At 40.9% G+C, this 8,754-nt stretch overlaps 1 long non-coding RNA gene across 1 annotated transcript; it reads left to right on the plus strand.

Annotated features, from left to right (window-relative positions):
• The first annotated feature begins 1,344 nt into the window (after nt 1-1,344).
• LOC124796406 lies at nt 1,345-6,413 on the plus strand. Its single transcript, XR_007016760.1, has 2 exons — nt 1,345-1,436; nt 6,034-6,413. It is a non-coding gene; the product is annotated as an uncharacterized LOC124796406 (long non-coding RNA).
• The last annotated feature ends 2,341 nt before the right edge of the window (nt 6,414-8,754 follow it).

Below are 8,754 nucleotides of genomic sequence, written 5' to 3' on the forward strand. Positions count from 1 at the left end.
AGATGCAACTAATCTATTAAAGACACTGGCTACGCTACGCTTGTCCATCCTTTTCTGAAGTACTGCTGTGCGGCATAGTATCATTACCAAATGAGATTGACAGAGGAAAAGTTCAACGAATAACAGCCTGTTCTTTATTATCGCGAAGTAGGAGAAAGTTCTACGGATCTGATAAAAGACTTAGGGAGGCAATAGTCAAAACAAATGAGGTTTTCACTACGGTGACAAGTTTTCTTGAAATTTCACTCTCTAATTTTTTACTCCGAATGCGAATATGTTCTATTGACTTCTACCTATACGTGGAGAAATTATTGCCATGACAAAATTTAAAAAAAACAGATCTCGTACGAAAAGATATAGTTGTACAATTTCCCAATGTCCTTTACGAGAGTGGAACGGTCTAGAAATAGTCCGACAGTGCTTCTATGAAACCTGCGCCAAGAAATTACGTGTGAGTTGAAGAATAGTCATGTAGAAGCAGATGTAGTAGTTTTTCTGTGCGCAAGTTAAAATTTTACCGGAATTTTCCAGTTGCACTCGTGTAGAAAGTACAGTCTTGTGCAATGCGATAAATCCTTTCAAAACACCTTGTACTTAGGAATTAGGAAACCTGGTAACAATAATGGCACGGATTTTTAATTGGGCTTACTGGATATCATTGTCGGCGATGAATTATCCACGATGCTTATTTGAAGAAGAAACACCTACCTTCTGTCTGTCAATCGCTGTCCTATTATCTCGAACTGACCAGTTTCGGCCTGAGTCGCTCATCTTCAGATCATTTCTCGTAGCTATGAGGCAACAGGTCTTAATTGAACATTAATTTCACTGTAATGTACTGACATGTATTAGTATATGGCAGAGAAACTGATGATGCCCGTTAAGAGTGGTTACTCTGTAACAATGAGAAATGATCTGAAGATGAGCAACACTGCCCGAAACTGGTCAGTTCGAGATAACAGAAACAGAGCTTGACATTCGGAAATCAAAAGTATTTCTTATATTATCGTATGCACTAACTAGGTCTGAAGATTCTCACGTCGTACAAGGGGGTTACTCGAGGCTTCCCCTGATGCACGCTACATCCAGGAGAGCCGTGCGACAGCACTGGGAGTGCCCCGTCAATAACAGTGTCAGGGGCCAGCACACGTCATGGTGCGCGACCGTAGGTGTCGGTGAATCCCCGGGAATTCTCTAGGTCAACGGCCGGTCCCGAGCATGACGTTGGGAGAGCCGGGTGGCGTTGGCACTGCTTTGCAGCTTTCACCGCGTACAAAGGATTCGCGACGGCCCAGAAGAATTTTGGGACGTGAGCCGGTTGCTGGCCTCGCCTTACGAATCTCGTCGCAGTATAAAAGACACGCGTCCTCCACAAGGGCCACACAGTTGCGATCGCTCTGCTTCCAACTAACTGCTGCACTATGAAGACGTCCCTGGTAAGTTTTCATCATACGTGTATCTACAGGCAACACAGAAAACCTAAGAACATCATTGTACTAAATCTGAACTTCTAAAATCTATTTCTAAATGCTACCTAATTGATAATCACTCTGGTTTCATAGCAAAGGACACTGCTACGATCGAAATATTCATGTGTTTTCGTTGTCGTTGCTTGGCCTAGCATACTATCCCTTCTGAATCTACGTCTACATCTATATGACTACCTGAATTTCACACTTGTGTTTGACTGAAAGTCCATAGTACAGCTTTTAGACTGTGCTTGAATATTGCTCGTCAGCTTGTGATTCATGCCAGATATGACTGACAGAGGAAGTAGTGATGCGCGTAGGTTTTATTAGAGGATCGTTTAGTAAGCTCCAAAGCGTCACGGAGATTTTTAGCCAACTCTAGTGGCGGACAGCGCAAGAGAACCGTTCTGATCCCGATATGGTCCGAGAGCGTGAGTTGCTAGAAGAGTCAACCAATACAGTCCTTCCTCCTGGCTATATTTCGCGTAAGGGCCATAAAGATAAAATTAGAGAAACTCGGATACACTCGGAGGCTTACAAGCAATGGTTCTTTCCAAGCATTTCATGCTACAAGAACGGGAAAAGGGCGAAGCGACAGTGGTACGCACAGTACCCTCCACCACACACCGTAAGGTGGCTTGCGGAGTGTAGATGTGGAAAAACGCTACCATTGCACTCTCGAATGGCAAGTGAGAAAAATGAGCAACTGAATCTTTTCGTGACCGATCTGATATTTTTCACTTTAACCATATAGTAATCCTTCCCTTCGTAGATTACACTTAACAAAACATTTTCGCTTGCAGAGGACAGAGTTGGATACTGAAACTTCATGAAAAGATTTCATGAAAAGTAAATGCCACCTCAATGCTTATCATATTTGTGACACTCTCTCTCATATTTCATGACGATACGAAACGAACTACACTTGTTTGAACTTTTCCAGTGCCCTGCGCCAATAGTGTCTGCGGAAAAATACTAGAGAAGAGGCGAAAAAGCGTAATGTAGGCAACATCTTTATTAGGTTTTTTGCAACTTCTAAGAGTTCTACCAATAAAACGTTGTTTTCGGTTCACCTTCCCCATAATATTTAGTATGCAATCGTTCCAATTTTAAGTTGTTGATAACATTAAATATTGTTATGCTTCTCTATGCTGATATCTTCAGATCTGTCTTCCTGAGCAGTAATCAAAAATACATTACAGTTGTGGTCATTATTTGAATGAATTTCTTTCCATGACATTCCCATGTGTTTTATTGGCAAGTTTTCAAGGAAGTCTGACAACAATACGCTTTCATTATTTGACTTTCAGTTTGTATGTATACGCAGTGACAGTATTCACAAATTCCTCGAACTTGCAGCCTCTACTTCAGCAACGTCCGGCACAACCACCATGAATAACTATCAGTGGTGTTTCACAGCACAAAGGAAAGACAAATCACATTGTCTAATTACAGTCTGTTTAATTTTATTTCCTTTCCATTAGTCAGACGCCACGTTGACGCTGAATATTTCTCCTGACATTTCTTTTATTCTGTGAAATAATCTATTGCCCTCGATTCAAACCTTTTTTTGGGTTGCTGCGGTACATCGTTTAGCGGTTAATAATCGTCCGATACTTTTCTGTCAGTTATTTGTCGAACTGAAATTTCAGTTTCAGGCTTTTACATAGAGCATTTTGTTATTTTTCGTTGTGTGACTCGTATTTCTGAATACAACTAAGCTTTTTGAACACTGCTACAAATTACGTTTAAATAAAAGATGTGTAGGATTGTCAGATCAAACAGTTATGCTAAACGTGATGTAGGTTATTTAACTTTAGCTAAAAATATTGTAGGTATGAGTACCATTCCATTTTCCGTTTTCGATCCAGAGTACTGCTTCTCCATTACTATTCTCTCGTTTATTCCAATTCTCCTTCTACCCTTGTATCCTCACATCTCAGACACTTCGGTACTCGGTTGTCCCACGGCCCATTATTCACCTACTTACATTTCTGTACTCCAGACGTACGTTCTTAGAAATTTCGTCTTCAAGTTATGGCTTATTTGTGGCACTAATAGACTCATTTTGACAATGTGTGCTCAGTTTTCCATGCTAGTCCTTTTGTTACCATTGATACTTTTCACTGTAAACTTTAAATGCACTTATGAAACTTTTATTTTTTTAATTACGTCTTCGATATACAGGGTTGTCTCTGCGCAGTGAGAAGGACACTTCCTCTGCAGCCGCCTCTGTTAATATTTGTTGTGCAGTACTGAAATCCATTTGGGACAACTTAAAGGGTGCACACCTATTAAAAATCAGTCTGCCAGGATATACGAAGGCTGTTTGGAAAGCAAGGTCTAGTCAGCCGCGAAATGAAAACCACAATGAAAATCAGATGAAACTTCGCATAGATATGTTGGGCAGTGTCCCTAGTATGCCCTTCGATTATACCACACTACTCTTTTCAGAGGGCACAGAGAGCACATAAGGATGACTGGAAAATAGTGTCTCGCTCCAAGTATGGGTGCCTGTGAGAGATTTCGTCTGATTTCATGCAACCCACAAAACATAACTGTTATGCATTTCCTTCCTCACGCAAATTCTCGGCCACACACACCGCAGGAGCGACGAGGAAGCTCTTGTAGCGTTTTCGATGGGAAGTGTTTGACCAACCACCATACACCTCGGACTTGGCTCCCTCTGATTTTCATCTCTGTTCACTTGAACCGCTGAGTATGAAGTCAACATTTTGGCATAGACAACAAGGTGCAGATCAGCGTAGAGACCTGCCATAAAGTACGGATGGCTGCCTTCTATGACGAGGGTATTGGAAACTTGGTACAATTCTACGCTATTTGTCTGAGACGGAGCGGCGACTGTGTAGAGAAGTAGCTGAAAGGTGTAGGTGACTGTTGCAAATAAAACATTTCTGATTTTCACTGTGGTTTCCCTTCCGAGACTGATCGGACTTTAATTTCCGAATAGCCCTCTTACTTGTCATTCTTACCTACTACACTCAGCAGAGACATTTTTGCGAAAATATTTACAGTGTTAACCTTTCTGAGAGACTCCTGACACCAAATATAAACACACAATCAAGTAACGATTTGTTTCTGCCATCTATAATGACGATTACCCCTGTAGTGAAAATGACGTTATCTGATGACAAATGTTTCGACTTCATTACTGAACCGTATAAGGGAACATTTGTGGTTTGAATGTGTACCACAGAATTTTGTTTTATATTTCATGTACATGTTTGCATTCGTTAATCTCAGATTTTTAGCAAATGGCACTACAGTTTTAATTCTGTGTTGATATGTAGTTACTCTACCAGGTTAGAGCAATGCACATCCCCAGGAATGCGTGTGTGGGTAGAGAGTGGAGTATTGTGTAAGTTAAGTTAGTTGTGAAATTCGTTATTCTTGATACTTACGTATACTTGTGAACCACACGTTATATTGATAACACCAGTCACCTGATCTGGGTGCCAGGATTAGCCTCTTCGATTCCCTAATCTCGAAAGAAATAAATATCAATGCTGTTTCCACTGAGCATAAAGACCAGCGTCTCTCTTCCCTCCCGGTAAGCATGGAGTAGTATGTATTTAAGATCTGACTCACCGTTGAAGACATACACAATTGCTACGCACGACAGCTTTCTAGTTGAGCGGCAATGAGGATTCCTTAAAAATATCTACAGTTGTTTTTCAGAGACACCAACCACAAATTGCTCTTTTAATTTCTCCGTTTGTCGAACAAATGTGACTTTCGTGCTGTTTCAGAACTACGTATCACATTTACGTGTAAGTCACATGATCGTATTTAAGGTAATTCTGTTTAACAGTTTCTGAAATTAAGCGACAGTCTTCAAGAAACTGGGTTGTGCCTTCTTAGAATACTGCCCGCCGCTTTCTAAAGCAACAGGAGTGACGTGTTCTTTGAACTGAATAAGTGGCAAGTGCTTTTGGTTATTGAAACTGCTTTGGTATGTCATGAAGCTCTCCACAAGTTGTCAGGCACTCGGCACTTGTCGATGTTTAATGAACGCAACCGATATTGGAAATAAATGAATTTTCGTAACAAAATTTGGGGTGGTGATTCATTTATGAATTTACACATTTCTTTATGTTTGGAGGCAGCCAGACAGGCATTTGTAAACGTACACTAATAATTCTCCATGATAGTACTTGGGTATAAACAAAAGGTATGTTTAAAACACTGTCTGTGTACTGTAAACAACAGCTGGTCCGTAACACATTTCTGATGTGGAAACTACAACAACATAGCGAGATTCAAGTACCGGACAGTCACGTAAATGCTTAGATACGGTGTAATCGCCGACAGGTGGTAACATAGAAACGTGTGCTGGCCGGGCTGGCCGAACGGTTCTAGGCGCTACAGTCTGGAACCGCGCGACCGCTACGGTCGCAGTTTCGAATCCTGCCTCGGCCATGGATGTGTGTGATGTCCTTAGGTTAGTTAGGTTTAAGTAGTTCTAAGTTGTAGGGGACTGATGACCTCCGAAGTAAAGTCCCACAGTGCTTAGAGCCATTTGAACCATGGAAACGTGTTGCAGGTGATCTTTGCCGCTGCGCTGCTGGTGGTGTTGGCTGTGTACCCTTCACCGGCGGAGGCAGCGGCTGCAGCAGCACCAGTGGCTGGACACCACGGTGGCCGGTACGGACCGCCACCGCACTACGGAGGACCACCACACCACGGGCACCATGGCGGCTACCACGGCAGGCCGCCACACTATGGAGGGCACTACCCCCACCACGGCTGAGTGCCAGGAGTGTCGCTGCTGCAGCAGTCGGACTTACCTGCCTGAAATATTCAGATTATCGCATTAGCAAATGCGGTGCCTGTACTCTGTACCTTCTTGACAATAAATTATTGTATTTTTAAACTGTCTCTTATTACGAAAGCTTCCATGCTGAATATACGTTTTTGATCCAATTTACATGGAGTCACTGAACCTCTCTCTTTCCTCCATACCTGAAGTCACTGTTCATGGCCCACGCAATCTGTTCATCAAATACTTTAATGTATCCCAATGATGCCGGGCCGAGACTCGAACTCGGGACCTTTGCCTTTCGCGGGCAAGTGCTCTAGCAACTGAGCTACCCAAGCACGACTCACGCCCCGTCCTCACAGCTTTACATCTGCCAGTACCTCGTCTCCTACCTTCGAAACTTTGCAGAAGCTCTCCTGCGAACCTTGCAGAACTAGCACTTCTGAAAGAAAGGATAATGCGGAGACATGGCTTAGCCACAGCCTGGGGGATGTTTACAGAATGAGATTTTCACTCTGCCAGGAAGTTTCATATCAGCGCACACTCCGCTGCAGAGTGAAAATCTCATTCTGGAGATATCCCAATGATATTATACCAAAAGTACTAACTGAAAATCTTTTTCAGACGTACCAGTCATCAAAAAAATATTATTATAGCGATCGAAATATGCCTCTGTCAAACTCATCGATAAGAAAGTTGATAGATATCAAGAAGTACCAATCTATGTCTGCGCTGACATTATCCTCTAAAAAATTTTGATGAGGTGATATATTCTAGAATAGCATCTCACTTTAGCAATAACATCAGCAGCAAATCACAGTTGGTATTTTTGAAGAGTTGCTCTACTGGGAATGCCATTTACATGTTCACTCACGAAATTTTACAAGCATTAGACAATGAAATAGCAAAAGTTGATATTTGATGCGAATGACAGGATTCTCCTAGATAAATTGAACGGTTGTGGGATTGATGGTATATCCAAGCAATGATTAAGTCATATCTAACCAAAACAAAGCGGAAAATTGAACCAATGTAGTCTAGTGACATTGTACTGACTGGGGAGAATGTTCCTCATGTATGTAAACAATCTTCTGTCTAATATACAACAAGAAGAATTTGTTCTTTTTGCAGGTGACACTAGTACCGTGATCAATCTAAGCATACATACAGAAATGAAAGACACTCAAAACATTGTTCTCAAAACTATTATTGGTTGATTTTCTGCTAATGGTCTCACTTTGAGTTTTGGAGGTCCTAATGTAACTTAGTTCAGACACATCTGCCTTTAGAATCATTGCAAATCTTGATCAATGACACATCAGTAAATTGACACATGTTGCATATTTTCATTCAATATATCCTATGGAATAATGGTATGGAGTTACTCATCTTTAACAAAGAAAGTCTTCAATGCTGGAAAATCGTGCTGTAAGATAATATGTGGTGCTCACTCACGATCATCTTGTAGACATGTATTAAGGTTGGTCATTCTGACCACTGCTTTACAGTATATTTATTCCCTCATGAAGTTTGCTGTAAATAATCCAGTGCAGTCCGAAATTAACAAAAATGCACTTGATTAAGGTAACCCGGAGGTAAAATGACAATTGTTAATCCATAATAAGGCTCCCTTTACCACAGAATGGGTCCACTACACGGAAACTAAAATTTTGATAACCAGCCAACTTACCCACTCATACAAAATGTCTCACAGACAGCAAATTAAAATTTGAAACCTAAGACGGTATCTACTTAAAACTTCTTCTTCACCAAGAAGAATTTCCATTATTGTAATAAGATGCTGGTAGGAATTACTAACTCATATATAAATTTAAAAAAAGGAACTTATAAATGTTCGAAATGTAGGCATATTTTACAATTAATTTGCGTTGTGAATGTAAAACAAACGCAAATGATCGATGGAACACAGTATTTGTGATGTGCAGATACAATGACTGCATCAGTTTGTCTTTTAAATGTGCCAAAATCAACGATTATAAAATTCTTTGCGTTTTACACTAAAGGAAAAAAGCAAACCACAATCCGGTGCTTCACAAATTAGACTACAAAGGTTACACAGCTCAGAAAGTGTGTGTTACCATTTGATAGGAGCTGCACACAACCAGCACCTTAAGCATCAAATTTTGTGTACTGATTAACCCACATATCATATCTGCAGAAAAGTTAATAAAACGTACGTGCATCATGTATGCTAACGACCCATCTTACACTACCACTGAATGTCTAACAGCAATTCCTAGAATGCTAGCTAAAGCAAGACGGCATTGCTGAAACTTCTAAGTTCCATCAGGACGCATCACCCCATATTTTGTCCCTCATAGTATAAGAGTACCTAAATCACTTGACCTCTGATACTTTAGTATTCCTGCGTTTTAATATGGCATGGAGTTATCCTCCAAATACCGCACCATGATGACTTGTAACCTATTCGATCTTCCCTCTCATATTGGAAGTGAACTAGGCTTGTTATCTATTTCGTCTATG

The sequence above is a fragment of the Schistocerca piceifrons genome, chromosome 4, assembly GCF_021461385.2.
Source record: "Schistocerca piceifrons isolate TAMUIC-IGC-003096 chromosome 4, iqSchPice1.1, whole genome shotgun sequence".
Lineage (NCBI taxonomy): Eukaryota > Metazoa > Arthropoda > Insecta > Orthoptera > Acrididae > Schistocerca > Schistocerca piceifrons.